General features: G+C 40.3%; 1 protein-coding gene across 2 annotated transcripts in view; it reads left to right on the plus strand.

The window, feature by feature from the left end:
* The first annotated feature begins 1,629 nt into the window (after positions 1-1,629).
* The window catches only part of LOC136850581 (zinc finger protein OZF-like), a 33,790-nt gene continuing 19,294 nt past the window's right edge, over positions 1,630-16,125 (plus strand). Inside the window, exon 1 of one of the 2 annotated variants that reach the window (XM_067124217.1) lies at positions 1,630-1,828. The gene's annotated coding sequence lies outside the window, so the exon portion shown is untranslated. Of the gene's footprint in view, positions 1,829-1,906; positions 2,039-16,125 lie in introns of those variants that run through there. The other variant, XM_067124218.1, reaches the window with a different exon arrangement.

Genomic DNA, 16,125 nt, shown 5'->3' on the forward strand with positions numbered 1-16,125 from the left:
GAAGTTAACATGATAAACACTTTCCAGTACAAATGAATAATTACCGAAAATAAACTCGTTATCGGTCAGGCCCCAAAATGTGAACTCCTAACTATAACTCATAGGAGATTGTTACAGTTGCCGATAGTGAATTCATAGTATATAGAAGTAACTTTTTGTTTGAATCATTATTACCATAAGAACTGAAGCTCAATCTGTTCACCTTCCCAAACCTGTTTTACTTCACAAAAGTTCAAACCGTCTACTAAGGGTTAATGATGCACTGGCGTCTAAATGAGGATAAACCTTGACAATATATATATATATATATATATATATATATATATATATATATATATATATATATATATATATATATATAAAACAATATATATATATATATATATATATATATATATATATATATATATTTATATATATATATGTGTGTGTGTGTGTGTGTGTGTATATATATCTCACGTCTCGAACTCTCGCCCTACCCGCGCAACAACTTCTCGCTGCTGGGAAGAAAGGGCGTTGGGTCGGGTATGATACATGAAACATACGCTACCGGTGTCTAAGCAATGTCAGGCAGGGCAGCCGACCGAGACTACAGGTCTACCCCAAGGCCAAATCAAAAGTCCTTCAAAAGAAGGCATCGTAACTTTACCCCATACAAAAATGGGAAAAAAAAGCACGTTAAAAGAATATATATATATATATATATATATATATATATATATATATATATATATATATATATATATATATATATATATATATATATATATATATATATATATATATATATATATATATATATATATATATGGGAGAGAGAGAGAGAGAGAGAGGCATCTGAATCGATAATACCTAATTCATCAGCTTAAAATATTTTGTATTGTGTACGACTTTCTTTCGTGGCCTGCGCTGGTTGGTTTGCATGCAAAAGCGGTAGACATCAGAGGCCCTATTACTTAAAGGTGGGCCGAACGCGTTACTTTGTTGTGCCAAGTTTAGAAAATTACGCCTGTTCAGAAGAAGTTGCAACAACACAGCAATGATTCTCACTGTTTTTAATTACATTCATTTAAAATTTAATTCTCAAACAAAAGATCTTTTTCTCGAAAACAAACAATTTTCGAGTATATCTTTAACAGACCACTCATCTTTTATTCTCCATTCTTTCCAAATATGAGAAGTGACGTAGTATCTGGGGTAAGACTCCGTCGAGAAGGCATATGTTGGGCTCAATATGACGTCATTTTTCAATATTGTGGGTAAATGGTTAAGGACTGAGGTTAGATTTTGTCCACTGCATAAAGGCTTCCATGGAAAGGTGTCATTTAAAATATATGCTATTATATTCTGTTCTTGGGTGTCCACCCACATTAAGCTCATCCCATAATTAGATATCAAGTCAGTTTTACCACCGAAAACACTCCGTTGTTTTGAGGGTGGGAGGATGTAACCCCAACAATGTTTACTTCGTTCGAATCCGTTTTCATCTATAATGTCAGTTGTTATTACTATTTTATTTTGCGAAAAAATATGTATGAAGACACTGCATAAGATTTGCATAGTCTGTCTCTATATAGTAGCTCTGAAAATGAAATTAATTTTATCGGTAATTATAGATTTCAAGAGTTCAATAATAAGTTCGAAGTCGAAGACGACTCTTCAAAAAAAAACCCAGAAAATGTTCACCAAGACTTTTATTATTATTGTTAATATTGTCGTATAATTTTTTATGCTATAAGGAACATTAACAAGAAAGAAGTAATCGTAAATCTTGAGCCTTCTGATATTTTTTTTATTACAGCTGAAAGTATTTTTAGAGGAATGACAGGTATGTGCTCTAGTCTAGACCTGGACTTGGCTATCCTAGCTTATGCTAATAACTGAGTAAAACAATATCTTGTCTTTCACAGAGTACACCAGACTACTTTCGGAAGTGTTCGGCATATCCCAACGAAAACAGAAGGGCGTCGCCCAGGGCTTATTGCTGTTCACGCTGAGTAGACTTGTAGTGCCTTATTTTACCAGCGCCTAATGCGAGGTTAGGCAAGGCTGTGTAGATTGGGGAACATTGTAGCAAATGATGGTTCTTTTAAGCAAAAGTTTCCTTTAACCGATACTCGAGTACAAATCTAAAATGAATTTCCTGGAGCTTCTGATGTGATTTCTGCAAGTTTAACATCAATATCTTGGGAATGTTTGGTTAAGTCATTACGCCGCCTAAAGTATAACGATAAAGGGGAGAGCAGTTTGGAAGTTAAGTTTTTGGATCAGGATTTCTGGAGACACGTGATAGACTGGGATTCTAACCCAACTAAAATTAAGGTTTCATGTCCTACCCAGCCAAAACTAAGGTGTCTTGTCCTACCCAACCAAAACTAAGGTGTGTCCTACCTGACTGGGGTGTCAACCTGTCCAAAGGTGCTGTAAGTCATTTAGCTAAATACAAAGTGCATATTAACCTAACCCAAACTTTGGTGACATGCCCTACCTTACTAGGGAAGGGGTCAACCTGGTCTATGGTGCCAAAAATTGGTAATTGAAATAAAGGGATACTTCCTAACCTAATATAAGATGCAGAGTCCATAATTGAGAGTTGAGGGCTTATCACCTAACTTGGCCCAAGGGCCATAAATCATGACAAACTCTGTGCATATATTTCCTGGTTATATGTTGTCCTCTTTGTACCCTCCCTCCCTAACCTACCCTAATCCTAAAACTGGTTTTGTTTGTTTACCATTAAGGTTCCCCATTATTGTTATACTTGGGATGGAGTGTGTAATGGGTTAATTAATGGTGAACTGAAGTGAGTGCTGAATTTATGAAAATCACAAACCCTAACTGAAAAACTTTAACATATCTTACATATATTACATATCCAGATATGACATTTTCATGTTATGTTCATAAAAGTCGCATCCAAAACTGTAAAGAAAACCCTGGCCTATATTTTTGTAATTATATTAAAAATATTAACACATCCAAATACTGTACAGTGGCTTCCTGACAGCATTAAAGCTCTGCAGTTTTCGTTGACAAATAATTCTGAAATTAATTAACATAACTGACAGTACACATAGACCAAGATGGTGCCATGAGTAATGCAGAAAACTTGGAGCAATCCTGAAAAGGCAAATTTAAACTGCTGATTAATCATTTCAACAAATGGTGGTACCAAAAGCATGGACAATTGCCCTTTGATCTCATGGAACATCAGCGGAGAAGTGTTTTAGACAAAGAACAATAAATATGAGATACACCACAAAATGGACTAAAATCACAAACTCTCTTAGTAAAGATAATGCTACGGAAGAAAAATACTCTTACGTGTTTAAAATTACCAAACTCATGAGCTGTCTCTCTCCTAGTCAGGTAGGGCATAACCGCCTGAATGAAGTTTGATTAAATTAGGATGTATTCAGGTAATAGTATGATAAGATTACCTTCTTGCCAAATATTAACCATAAATTTTTCCAACAGCTTTTTATTTATGCTTTGTGCACTTTTTGCCCATTACTGCTAAGAGTTTAAAATAAAGTACTCATTTTTGTGTTTTCCCTACCGTGCCATCTAACAAAAAGAATAAATAGACGGAACAGCAATAGTGAAATACTTTATTATAATCTAAACACAAGAGAAGCAGCTGAAAAAAAAATATATGGTCTGAATGTATGATAGCTAAAAATCATGAGAAAATAGTATGGATTACAAGTGGGAAATTGCACTGGTGACAAGGCAGGGATACATCCCAAGATAATGTAGCTTATTGCATGACATTCTGTTTGAATATTGGATTTACCCACCTTCTATGGTCACCTTTGTGACCTATTGTATACTTGTGCTTACCTTCATTGTCTTAGGATATACATGTCCTAAGAAGATTCAAATAGGTGTGACTAACCTAGTATCTTTAGAAGGCTCGCTCACACCACAACCTGCCTGCTTTCATAAATCATACATGGAAGATTGTAATGCTCTTAAGATTTTCAAAGTTACTTTCACTTATTTTAGGACAATAGCACAATCTTACATGACAGACATTCTCCTATCAAATGTCTCTGAAAGAATTGGGAGGAATCTGAAAATATGTGATCAGGTGTGATCATTAGAAATATCAAATTTTTTATATGCTAAAAACATTACTAAGCCATTATAAAAGATGAGAGATCATCAAATTGGTGAAGCAAATAGAGAAAAGAGATTGCACACACACACTACTTTCACATTAAAATTTGGCCAGGAGATTGGAGAAGTGTTGTAAGATGTCAGAAAGGAAACTGAGGCATAAAAAGGTTTCCAAAGCTTTTTTCCATCGACCTTTGTCTTTTATAAAGATCTATGCTCTGCCAGGGATCTCCTTCAGTATGATCTCTGACAATGCACCTGTATCATCTACTCCTGCTTCTGCAATGGCTTTGAGTTCCTGTTGGAGTCCATGGAATACCCAAAGGCCATGTGGCCTTTCCTAGTCATTCCTGGTGATCCATCATTCCTCAACCACTTGACTAAGGCTAAAAGGTCTCCTGCTGCTCTTGCTTTTGGAGGTCACTGTTCTGACCATCTAGTAGCTGTGGAGGTTTCTCTTTGTGAAACCCCTGCATTTCCTCACCCCTTATGTACTCCTGAACTTCTTCAGACACCCACATTGGTTTTATCCTTTGGCATTGTGGGCAAAGCAAGAAAAGAGCTGGGAAGTCCTCTTGCAAGAAGTCTTTTAGGGCTTCATATGGGCCTCAGTCTTCCTCTAAGAGGGATGACAGCCTCCATTCCTATGAGCATAGTTCTGGGAGAGGGTTTGACTGAGAGGTTCATGAGTGTGCTCCATGACCTTCTGTTTGTCCAGATGAGGACTGTCTAGGACTTTTCTTCCCTTATTGGTCATTCTTCTCCAGAGAACTGTTGGGATGAGTCAGCACCACCCATAATTTCCAATCATATCATGGGAACCATGGGTACTCACGTGACCAATCTCTGTATTGGGTACCAAGTCAGTTCTCAAGGAGCCTTATTCTGTGTACTGTAGTGATCGTGTACATGACCTTGCAGTTGTACTTAATGATAAGCCCGGTCCTTCCTGTTCATCTGCCACTGTGCTTGTGTATGTGACAGTTCTCATGGCTACTCTCTTAGACCAACCAACAATTCAGCTTGTATTGTTCTGCAGGGCTTGTCTAAATCTAGAGACGATGGTTCTGATCATGTTCACACAGTTTTTACACCTTCAGGTCACAGTTTTATTCTTGAGACCTTTGGTTGTAAGTGCTAGGTTCTTCATTTCCATGGGCATTCACCAGGGCTAGCTAGTTTGTCCAACTTCTCCTTTGGGCCCTCCCCCACTCTCAGTCTGCAGGGGATCTGTTTGAGCCTTTAAAGCCATGCAAACTAAGTTGAAGAAGCATTTTCAGAGGATCATTGGGTTCATTCATGACTTTAATGATCTCATGGAAGCAACTTTGCAACCATTTCAGACCTGATTAAGAAAACCTTAGGGTTTGCCCCTGAAATAAAGACAGTCCCGGCTACCATGGTCTCCACTTGCCAAAGAGTTATGGAGTTGGGGAATATATGTAGACTAGAAAGTTCACTTGCTGCTGGCCTCTCAAACTGCTTTCCCCTGCCTCTGACATGCCAAAAGAGGTTCTATATTGTATTAGATTAATGAATAGCCTCTTCCTGGAGAGATTCTGTGAAGAAGGGAGATGCCTCTCATGTGCAAGTCAGTTATCATGGCCTCCTTCCAGGCAGTCTTGTGGCTCAGCTTATGGTTGAAGACTGACAGACTCCATCACATGTGTGTTTGTTCTTACAAAAGTATAAACCATTGCAATACATAGGAGTATCCTCTGTGCAATATGCGGTGGTCATTGAACCTGGTAAGGTGGTTATTAATTGGTGGTTATTAGACTATTTCCACCGTTAGCTGGAGAGTATGGATTTCTCGTTGCACTCTGTCTCTTCCCTGTAATTGAGTAATGTAACTTGATGAGTACTTGAATTGGTATTTTTTGCTGTACATGTATAACTGTTTTCAGAACTTGTTTTGCTTTTTCATTACAGAGAAAAATCATGATCAATGCCACTGCCAAGTGTGAGGGCATCCTTGAGGGCACTTCATGTCTCCCATAGTGATTGATCCCCACAGGTACTGTTCATTTTGTAGGGGGGAAGGTGTAAATCCATTTTTCTCCTACAAGTGTGCCATCTGAGCTTCTCCTCAGGTGGGCAAGTTTGGTAGATAGAGGAGGCAGGACAAGAAGTGTTTCCCAGACTCATTGTAGATTACCCCCAGTGATTCCACTGGTTTTTTTCTTTCTCCTTTCATTCTTGTCTTACTGTCGACAAATGGTACTTTGTCTTTACAGGTTCGGGGTTGTAAGTGCTTGAGAGGTGAAGGAGACTTGCCACATGCTCTCTTCAGAGCATAATGTTCCACCCCCGCCTTTCATATGCTTCATCCCCAGCACCAGCCATGCCCTCTTCCTTAATTGAATCTGACATTCCAGGTACCAGGAGGACCTCTTTGTTGGAGTACCTGTGAAAAATATGGTAGTCCATCTTTTGCTGCTTCCCTGGACAACCTCGCTATGGAGAAGTAGCTCTCCTTCACCTGCAATTCTTGCTGTTGCTTCCTCGGCTCCCATGAAAGGTGGATCCTCCTGTACTGGCGAACCCCACCCCCATCTGCTGCTTCGATGTCAGTGTTTTCAATTCCTGCCTTGACCAGCCCTTTGGCATCTAAGACCAGCAATACTACCTAAGAAAGGAAAAGGAAGAAGTGTTCTCAGCCCTCTCTTTATCCTCTTCTTCTTTTTTTACTTCTCCCCCCTTGTAGGATGATTTTTATTAATAAAATGTTTAACTAGATCACTGAGCAAATTATCAGCTCTTATAGGGCTGGCCCAAAGGATTAGAAAGAAATGGAATACTAGGTCTAGGCCATAGGCCAAGCACTTCGACCAAATAGGTCATTTGGCGGGGTGATGAATTAAGATGAAATTTTTTTTAAAGAATATGTACAAAGGCATGTGGTTTTATATTATCATATACACACAAATTAAATACATTTACAGTACTCATGTTTCTGTAAAAAAAAAGTAATGATAAAAAATCAGAATAAGTTAGGTGAAATTTTTAAAATTCATATTTTTATTTAAGTAACTTACCCAGTAATTACATCGCTGTAGTTTCTACTTGATGGCAGCTCAAATTTTCGAAATTTGCGGCAATACTCTTCTTCCATCCGAGATGGTAACTAAGCCCCGCTACTCTCTGGGAAGGAGAGGAACAACCCTTGAAAGAAGGCTTAGTTTGTTTTCTGCCATCCTAGAGCTCACACAGTTGCAGGAACGCTGCTTGGTTTTTTGGAATTCGTCTTGTTAACTTCCCTTTTCAGCGAAGTATTCTAATTGATTGCCTTTGGCACTAGTTTTGTGTTGTTTATCAACTGATTTTGACTTCTTCTATCTGATTTTGATTACCTTTGTGTTTTTGTGTCAACTGGTTTTTTCTCGTAACGAGATTTGCCGATCGGCTTTTGCATAATTCGGCAGTTGCTTATAAAGATCACTGTTAAGCTAATTGTCCTTTGGGAATGTTTTTTCTCAGTGAGTACAGTATTAACTTTTGTAACTTTTTGTCTAGTTTTTGATTATGTCAGACTCTAGCTCATCCAGTTTTCGGTGCTGCAGCAAAGGCTGCAGTACCAGGTTAACAAAAGCTTCATATGATGCTCATACCATTTGTTCTTCTTGCAGAGGTCAGGCCTGTTCAATCAATCTAACTTGTAACAAGTGTGTAGGTTGGGCTGAGAAGACGTGGAAAAACTTAGCCTTTCATCTTTCTAAGCTAGAAAGAAATAGAAAGAGGAAAGCGGCTGCTAGAGCCAATAGTAAAGGTTTAGATGTTAGCTCAACGCCCAAACTGGTAAGTATGGATGTACCCTCTGTTACCTCTCCTGTTTCTATGTGTCTTTTGCTCTGAGCCCTCCCATTCCTCCCTCATCTGGCTCCCTCGCTCCTAAACCGGATTGCTTTGCCAGTCGTGAGAGTAAGGTTGACCAGAAGTTTGGTCTGATGGTAAGTACAGTGACACAACTCGGTGAATCATTGCACTTTTTGATTGATAAATTTAGTGATAAAAGTGCCAGTGAAGTGATTGTGGAGGAGGTGGCTACCTGTCCTGCCGACTCGCATAGGCAAAGGTCACTACCAGACTCCCCTAAACCTGGGAGGAGGTATACTGGAAGCCCAAGGGAGGTTGGTGGGAGCTATACACAGGTAGTTGCCCCCTGAGTTGAGCCTGTTGTTTCCCAGCTGGCGACAGAAGACTGTTGGAGAGACGCCTCGGATGTCCACCGTCTCCCCTCGAGCCCAGGAACTCCTAGCCCTGATTTGAGGCACCAATGGCGTTTCTCAAAGAAGTCTTACCCCTTAAAGAGGCATTCTTCTGCTCTGGAACAATCTCCTATCCCTTGCAAAAGACTGAAAGAACCTCCCCGAAGCCCCCAAGCTTCTTGCAGCTTCTGGGATAACCCCGAGCAGCTTACTCCCGCTCAACCGTCTCCTCACTACTAGTAACTGGCGGCCAGGCACCATTCTTCGTTGTCAAAGCTAGTGACGCCCAAGTGTCCCGTAGCGCCCAAGCATTGTTTGGTTCCCAATCATCTATTATCCCACAAGTGCCCAGTAGCTCCCAAGCGCCCATCAGCCGGGCACCCAGCTCCTGCTGTCCGCTTGGCACCTACTACAGATACACGCACAGTGCCGATTCTTTCTCATCAAGTTTCTTCTGTGACAGAAGAGGAGTTAGACCCTTCTCTGGAACCAATTCATCGCCAGCTGAATAGTATTTTGGACCTTTTGAAGAAAACTCTTCCATCGAAGACTTCCACGGACCCTTCGACTGCAATTATCATCAGAAAAAGAGACAGTTCAAGATTCTTCTCTGTTGGCATATGATGCTCTCTTGTAGTTTTTCCTTGTGGCATTTCCGGATTACTTCTCAATCGAGGCTCCTTTGGCACCACAGTCAACCTTTTTAATGAATAACCCATCTGAATTCTCCTGACTGCCGAGGATGGTTTTATCTTATTCCGCCAAGAAGGCTCAGGAAGACGTGGACCTTTGGCTTTCAGAGAAGAAGATTCAAGGGAAATCCTCCTTCTGCATTCCCCCTGCACACACCTATCTAAGAGATGTTACCACTCTTATTCTACCAGAGAAGCCCCCCTCTCTGGGAGTGGCTTCCTCCTCCCAGGAGGACTTCTCTGCACTGATAGACTCCACATGAAGGTCCACTTTCGCTGCTGCTATTACCAGTCTTATTCTACCAGAGAAGCCCCTTCTCTGGGAGTGGCTGCCTCCTCCCAGGGGGACTTCTCTGCACTGATAGACTCCACATGAAGGTCCACTTCCGCTGCTGCTAAAGTGATGTTTTATGGGATGGAAATTGATCACTTATTGAAGGATCTCTTCAAGTCTGTAGTGGTGCTAAGTTTCCTTGACTGGTCAGTTGGACATTAGCCAAGAAGACCCAGGATTTTTCTCCACTCTCTGAAGATTGTTCCTCAGATTGGCTCAGCACGATCTACTGCACAGACAGAGCTATTATAGATGCCTCCCATGAATTGGCCTCCCTTTTCACTATGGGAATTTTAAGGAAAAGAGAGCTCTGGTGTTCTTTCACCTCCAAGAGTGTTACTGTACTGCCTCTCAGAGGTCAGCTCTTCTTTTCTTCCCCATGATTGCCATCACCTTTTCCCACAAGCAGTGGTAATTGAAGTTTCTCTTGAACTGCAGAAGAAATCTACCCATGACCTTTTGGTCCAATCCACTAAGCATTCTAAGGACTGGTCTACTTTTTCTGCTAGATCGTGATAGATTCTTTCTGAAAGTTGATAACTGCTGTTGGTTGCATTTTATACATTCACACATGTTTAACTATTATTATCACTTTTCATTCTGAGCATTTGGAAGGAGAATTATGTAGACTGTTCACTAAGTGCCCATGTTTCAGACAAGTTTGGCCTATTTGAAGACACATCAGAATTACTTGTGGGTGTGTCTGTCTCACTGGTATGATGAACTCCATTTTCCAATACAGGATTTTATGTTTCAATTTATTGTTTTTATGGTTCTACATTCCATAAATTTTGCCATTTATTTAACATAATTGTTTTTATATATCTTATATAATCACTGATAGGGATGTTTACATTTGCTCTCGAGCTGCTTTATCAGCCTCTGTGTTCCCTTTAATCCCTACATGGGTCAGGATCCAACATATTTCTATATTTTTTCCATTATTATACAATTTGTGAAGTTCAAACTTAATCTGCTGTAAAATATTTTTTTGGGTAGTAACTTTGAATGGCTTTTGCAGTGCTTCTTGAGTTGCTAAAAATTACAAATCTATTGAAAGATACTTTTTCATTTTGATGGCTGATGCAATATCACACATCTCTGCTGTGAAGACTGTTGGATTATTAGGTAAAGAGAATTAATATGTCTTGTCCTGGAATATTCGCGGCATATCGTACTTTGTATTGTCATTTAGACCCATCTGTGTATATTGCATAACGTGGACTTTTTCATCGTACTGTATGCTGTCTGTAGTATGTTGTCTACGGTGCAGTGGGGTATAATAGCAACTTTTTGATAAGTATGTTTTGTGCAAGATTTTACTTTATTCATAGTTCAATAAGATACTGTAGTAATTTTACTGTTGAAGGTACTTATATATTTGCATTCAGAGAAGCAAATAATCTATTAGCTCTAACTGGGAAAGGTGGTGAATAATGATTTTTTGTAAACATCTGTTAGCTCAAAAAGATTTTTTGTTGGTGAATCACTTGTCTTGATCCTTAATGTGCTTTTCATTATTATGAATTCTCCGTGGAGAAACAGTGGCTTTTCACTACATTTAATTTATACAGAGGAGACTGGTAAGGATCTAAGTGCTCCTGTGCATATTATTAGGCCTTCATTATGAACTGGATCTAATGTTTTCATTGCTGCTTCTGATGCTGAACCACTTCCGTAATCTATTATTTACAATACTGTTGCTTTATACATTATGGTAAGAGTATGTCTATCAGCTCCCCTATTAGTGTATGATAGTTTTTTTAATTAGATTTGAATCTCTTTTGTATTTTTATTTTATGTATGCTTTATGGGCTTTCCAGTTCAAGTATGCATCAAATATTAATCCTAAAAATTTAGCTGTTTGGCTAATTGGTAATATAATTTCTGATTTTCAATTCTATTTCTTCACCTTTTTTCCAACTTTGATTTTTATAAAACATGACAGCTTCAGTTTTTTCAGTGGAAAATTTAAAGCTTACGGATGAGGCCCATTCATCTGTTTTTATTATAATTTTATTAATGATTCGTTCTGCATGCCTTATGTGTGATGTCATGTAATATATGGCAAAAGTCATCCATACAGAGGTTAATTTTAATTCCAACTGGTAGCTTGATACTGACTTTTTAATTGCTAATGTAAACAGACTGCCACTAAAATGGTTCCTTGTGTAACTCCATCTTCAAGTGGAAATGTTTTGAAAAAACTTTACCAATCCTCACCTGAAAAGTGGGATCAGTCAAAGTTTTTGATAAATTTAGGAAGATGGCCTTGTATGTTATTATTATATAATGTTTTTTTATATAATGCTTACCTCCATGTAGTGTCATATGCCTTTTGAATGTCAAAAAAGACAACTACTGTCATTTGTTATCTTTCAAATCCTCTACGTATGTAGTCTTCCCAGTTAGACAGAGAATCTAATGTAGATCTATATTATGTTGTGAACCAAAATTTTATTTTCACGAATGTGCCACGCAAGTCATGCATTTACCATTTCCTCCAACAACTTACATAAGGAGCTTGTTAAAGAAATTGGTATATAATTACAGTATTCACATTACCAGGATCCTATCCAGGTTTGGGTATATGAATTATCGCATTTCACCATTCATCTGGAAGCAAGTTTTGTAGCCATAAATAATTGTAAATTTTATTAAGTATGATTTCGCCAAAGGTGCTAGGTGGTTGATCATTTCAAAGCAAATATCATCACCTCCGAGAGCAGATTTATAACTGCTCAAGAAAGCATATTCCAACTCCTCCATACTGAATTTCTTGTTATAATATTTATTTTCCTGTGTAGTCACTTGTTTTGTCCTCAAGGAGTTACCTTTCCATGGTCTAGCAGAGCTCCATGGTGACCACACTAATATCAAAGAATTTTTTTTTAGTGATCTCAATGGCCGGGTAGCATATTCCCGAGATGTATACTAGTACAGTATTGCACCAGCCCTGGTTTTTTTGCCATTCCCCTCGGTTAGGTTAGGTTAGGTTGGGTTAGGTTAGGTTAGGTTAGGTTAATTAAGTACCTCTTGTAATTTGGGTGTGGGAAACGTAATGAGGTTATTTTCAAGAAAATTCTATAGTTGGTTTTTAAGATGTGGTGTCCCTCTTTTTTTAGGGAAGGTTCCAGGCTGGTGCAATACTCAGTTACATCTCGGGAAAATGCGGCAGGGTATTGTGTTGTAATGATAAACACTATAACGCATGATGGAGTATGTAATGGAATGAAAATAAGGGGGCACTTTCCCAAATCTTACAGCAAGGCTGTATACCCAGGTTCTTCCATTGCCAAAACCTGCTGGAAGAAGAAGTGTTTATTGCACATGCGCCATCTGCCACATTGTCGACAACAGACTGGCACGAAAACCAAACAACCATTACGTTTTTGTGGTCAACACAGTAAAATACCAATGCTTCAAAAACTTGGCTTTTTTCTCCATTTTCATTAGCGAGGATCATGGAAACATCTAAAGAAGCAAGTTGAAGTGCTTAATTTTAAGTTCCAGTTAAAGTTTTAGTTATAAACTGTTGGAATTGGTAATTAAATTGTATGTGAAAACCAGAAACCCAGTGTTTCTTGCAAACACATGGCCAGTGCTTAATCGTGGATTGGTAGTTTTCAAAAGTGCAAATTGTTTTAAAGAATTAGTCATTAATATAGAAAATCCTTTCAGATTATATGATGTCTACAATAATCTAGGCAGTAGCCTACATCAGATTAAGTGAGAATATTATAAACTAGATTAATAGTGGATGTTGTCTGTAGCCTATAACCTAGTATTATATATCCTTAAGTGTAAACTAAAACCTGGATTAAGTAGTAATCTAAATTAAGGTAATTAAGAGCCCTATTTTGGGCCTAGGCAAGAGCCTAACCTAGACCAAGGACCCTAGGATTAGATAATAGCAACAATCTGGGCAAGATAAAGTGGTATTCTAGCTATAAGGCTACATATTAGTAAAATTACTGTATTTTATATAGCATATACAGTACACTTAAGTGTGATTAAATAATCAGGTCTAGGCAGTACAGTATATTAGGTTAAGTGATAACCTTTTATGAAACATCCCATTATCGGACTCATAGTAGCGTAGCTTTAAGGTTACATATTAAAGTAATTGTGTTTTATGTTACCCAATACCCTTAAGTATCAATTAAATAAAATGGATCAGGCAGTAGCCTAGCTATAAGGTTACACATTAGTGAGTTACTGTTTTGTATAGTAGAACAAATAGCCTGGGATTAGATATAAACAACAACCTGTGTTAGACATATTAGCGAGTTTCTCTTTTTATATAGCCTGTATGGGTGAGTGTTCTGAAATAATCTGGATTAGGCAGTACCCTATACTAGGCTAAGAGAGAACATTTCAAGAAATATCCTATTATTGGTCTAAGTGGTAGTTTAGACCAAATAGCCTAGGATTAGTGTGAGGTCAAAGAGACAGAACTGGGTACTGGCTGATTTATATACCTGGGCAAAGGTATACATAGTAGCATGCGGACGGAAACGAAGTGCCCGACCTTCGATTGCCGTGACCCGCACGTTAAGTGAGAGCATTTTGTGTTTGTTAACAGTCAATCAAATAGCAATATTAAGAGACATAATGTACATACAGTGATAAAATATATATCGGCGAAAAGGCCAGGAAATTCTACATACAAATATATACATGAGATTCTCGCTGCGTTGATAGATGCGATACATGATTGTGATTAATGGGAAAAGAAGACGTCTGACATCTTTACAGGTACTCCCCCCACAAGACAATTATTATGAAATAATGATTGGAAGACCTGTTGAATGTCAATCACAGTATCTTTTTGGGAGCAGGAACCGACCCCGGGTTCTTGATACCTGCAGTTGTGGGGCGGCTCCGACTGCTGAATCGTCCGACGGTTTTGCCGAGCGGATGACATCCTTAGTGCAGCCCCTGGGACATCCTTGACTACGTTTTGGGATGCCAATCACTTCATCCGAGGCCTTGTTTTGTGGAAGATTTCTGGGACACCTGCCAGTTTCCTCCTGAGTTCTGCTGTCCATTAGGAAGGCTGGCTTTAACCTGTCGACAGATATCCAGTCTTCCCGCCCATGGATGTTGAGGAGATAGGCCTTGGATGTTCTACTGATGGCTTGGTACAGTCTTCTGTATGGTCTGGTCTAGGGTGGGTGGTGGGCATCATTCCTCATGAAGACGTGTGTACAGGTATTCAGGCCTTCTGGGCTGAAGTTATGGGTCCTGTCTGCGAAAATCTTTTGGCAGGGCGCGAACTTCTTTGCAATTTCCCTTAGCCTTGGAAGGGGCATATCCGGGTCGTCCGGCTCCGTTGGGAAGACTTCTCCAGGTAGGCCAGTGTTTTGCCATAGACTCTCTCTGCTGGAGATTCGTCACCGTTTGCCCTTGGTGCGGTGCGGAGACCCAGCAGGACCCAGGGCAGCTGTGCCTTCCAATTTTCATCAGTGCAACGTGCCATCAGAGCTGCTTTCAATGAACAGTGGGCTCTTTCCACCATAACATGGCTTATCCAACTTGACAGTAGGGCTTCTGCACAGACACTTGTTGATGCTTCTACCATTGGGGTTGCTTCCAGCCATCTTGTGGAATGGTGTATGTTTGTCAGGAGGTATCTGGCTCCCCCTGAGTGCGGCAGAGGTCCTACGGCGTCTACATAGATGTACCCAAAATGCCGTCGTGGTTGAAGGAAGTCTCCGATGCCTGATTCCATGTGCCAGGTGATCTTACTTGTCTGGCACGTATGCAATTCTTCGCCCATTCTCGTACATCCTTCCTGATCCCGTGCCACACAAATTTCTCTGTCATCAGGCGCATTGTTGCTCGTCCTGATGGATGGGACAGCCCGTGGATGATGTCGAACGCCTACCTTCTTCAGGGGGCATGGGCGGCCTGTGCTGGTGCCGCAGAGAAGTGTTGATCCGGACCCACCCACTGGCACGTCTTCCCACCTCAGTGCAGTAAGTGCCGTGTGGTAAGCTGCTGTTTCTACGTCTGCGGCCTGTTCCTTTGCCAGGTCTTCGTAGTCTATGCCCAGGTGGACTGAATTTATTTCAGTTCTTGATAGGGTGTTGGCTACTGGGTTCTTCTTGCCGGGGACGTAACTGATGGTGCAGCCAAGTTTAGAGATAGCAGCCAGGTGCCGTTGCTGCCTTGCCGACCATGCGTCTCCCAACCTCGTGAACACATGTACCAACAGCTTGTGGTCTGTCAGGATGGTGAAAGGGCTGTCGTCCAGGAGGTGCTTCAAGTGCCGCACGGCTTGGTAGATTGCCAACAGTTCCTTGTCGAATGCACTGTAGTGGGTCTCCAGCAGCTTTAACTTGCTGCTAAAAAAAGGCAAGTGGACGGTGGGAACCATCTACTATCTGCTCCAGCATGGCTCCGCAGGCAACGTTGCTGGCGTCGGTGGTAAGTCTCAGGGGGGCAGTGGGGTCTTGATATGTTAAGGTGGTGGCTTTGGCGAGGGCTGCCTTAGTCTGTTCGAATGCCTTTTGCTGCTGGGCTTCCCAAGTCAGTGCTTTCAGCTTCCCCTTCAGTACTCCGGTTAGGAGATACATGATGCAGGCAATGTCCGGCACGAAACGTCGGTAGTAGTTGACCATAGCGAGGAACTCCTACAGGGACTTGATGGCTTTTGGTGCTGGAAACTCCTTCACTGCACTCACCTTGGAGGCCATGGGGCGGACACCTGCTGGAGAGACCTCGTGTCCCAGGAAGCCTACCTTCTCCACTCCGAAGGTACATT

The sequence above is a fragment of the Macrobrachium rosenbergii genome, chromosome 22 (assembly GCF_040412425.1).
Source record: "Macrobrachium rosenbergii isolate ZJJX-2024 chromosome 22, ASM4041242v1, whole genome shotgun sequence".
Classification (NCBI taxonomy): domain Eukaryota; kingdom Metazoa; phylum Arthropoda; class Malacostraca; order Decapoda; family Palaemonidae; genus Macrobrachium; species Macrobrachium rosenbergii.